A 1,878-nucleotide genomic window follows, 5' to 3' on the forward strand; every position below is an offset into this window, starting at 1 on the left:
CGGGACCGAAAATTTTGCTCTCTCTAAAAAAGCTCTTGACGTCGCCGAAGAGGCCAGTCTGGGACATAGGGGCATTGAGGAACCAAACTTTGCAGGCCTCCCTCATGTCGGCCAGACAGCCAGAAATAGCGCTCCTGGATCACAAGTGTGGACATCGCACGACCCAGAGGACTCGCTTTGACCTTCGTCGTTCGGAGCACGAGGTCAGTTGCGGTTCGAAGCTCTTTCAGAACTTCCAGATCGTGACCACCCTCGTGCAGGTCCCTCAGTGCCTTGGCCTGATGAACCTGCAGTAACGCCATTGCGTGTAAGGCAGATGCAGACTCTTCACAAACCATATAAGCACTGCCGGTCAGACCAGACGAGTGCCTACATGCTCGGGAGGGAAGTGCAGGTCTCCCCACCAGGAGGAGACGGTACTAGGACACAATTGCATCGCTACCGACCACTCCACCAGGGGGATCACTGCATACCCCTTAGCTGTACCAACATCAAGGGTGATGAGGGAGGAGGAATTAACAGGCCGGTTTCTGCCAGTAAAAGGTGCCATCCACGACCTGGTAAGCTCCTCATGCACCTCCGGGAAGAAAGGCACCGGGCGGGGTGCTGAGAACCAGCACGAGCAACCCCAAGAAACCAATCGTCCAGCCTCAAGGCTTTGGGATTCAGTGGAGGGTTCCACTTGAGCCCTATCCTCTCGGTGGCCCGGGAAAGCATAGCTGCCATTTCCCGATTCGATTCAGGCTTTGCCACCATCCCAGAGGGCGGCAGCGCAGCCGAAACTTCCTCCAGAAAGCTCCCCCTCCAATGCAATGATCGACATCCGGTCATTGGGAGGAGTGCTGAAGGATACCGCTGGTACGCGCTTTGAAAAGGGCCAAGCGCATTCCTTTGGCAGCTTGACTGGTTGTGGAGCGTGAGAGGAGCGATGGTCCCCTGAGGGTTGGTTCCCTGGAGGATTTGCCACCACTGTTACTCTCAGACTGGCCGTGCTACTGCCTGAATGGAGCTCCGCCCCCCTCGAGGTAACGAAGCCTGGTCCGCAGCTCTGAGATGGTCATCTTACCACAATGGGAACATGATTGATCCATGAACGCCATCTCAGCATGCTTGATGCCCAGACACTTGAGGCAGCGATTGTGACCATCACCCATCGTCTTTACAAAGACGCACCCGTGTATGCTCTTTTAGAGAAATTACTCTTTCAGGGAAATGCTCTTTTACGTGCTGAGACGCACAGGGGAGATGGCCGCTTGCAACACAACAGGGGGTAGTGTAGCCTGAAGTGCGCAACACACTCGACACTGGAACGACCACCGCCAACACAAAAAGCTCCCTTAGAGAGCGTTGAACTCATCGTCACATGAACAGTTTGGCAAGAGCAGAATGAAGTTGTTGCTCGGCTCTGAAGTGAAAAGTTGGTATGCGTTGCACCTGCTGCCTATTTATGCTCGTGCTGTCATCAGCTGGATGCACTCATCGCATGTCAATGTGCATTGGCTCGTTTGGTTTACACTCGAAGTGGATTGGTCTCTAGAAGCGAGATCCCAGTGAAATGTGTCCAGTGACATGACTCGTAGTGACCGACTGAAAGGGAACTAATGCCGAGTTCACACTGCACGATTTTCAACACTGCGTGACTATCTGGGGTAGCATTCAGTTGCTGCTGTGTTCACACTGCAGGATGGATCGACGACAGGGGGTTTCACATTGCATGACTTCACAATAGGAAGAATCGCCGACAGCTCTGTCTGGTGCAGGGTTGCCAGGTTTTCTCTACAAAACCTGCCCAATTACTACTCAAAACTAGCCTGAAAATAGCCCAATTGCTTTCGAGGGTGTCCCCCAGTAAAAATCGCGTTCGGGGGTAAAATAAAA

The 1,878-nt window shown here is 53.2% G+C and overlaps 1 protein-coding gene across 1 annotated transcript in view; it reads right to left on the reverse strand.

Annotated features, from left to right (window-relative positions):
* Positions 1 to 358: 358 nt before the first annotated feature.
* LOC107566599 (C-type mannose receptor 2-like) overlaps positions 359 to 1,878 on the reverse strand; it is a 15,625-nt gene continuing 14,105 nt past the window's right edge. The window contains exon 6 of the mRNA XM_016252091.1: positions 359 to 369. The gene's annotated coding sequence lies outside the window, so the exon portion shown is untranslated. The remainder of the gene's footprint in view (positions 370 to 1,878) is intronic.

This window comes from Sinocyclocheilus grahami, unplaced genomic scaffold, assembly GCF_001515645.1.
Source record: "Sinocyclocheilus grahami isolate Dianchi unplaced genomic scaffold, SAMN03320097.WGS_v1.1 scaffold1087.1, whole genome shotgun sequence".
In the NCBI taxonomy this organism is placed as follows: domain Eukaryota; kingdom Metazoa; phylum Chordata; class Actinopteri; order Cypriniformes; family Cyprinidae; genus Sinocyclocheilus; species Sinocyclocheilus grahami.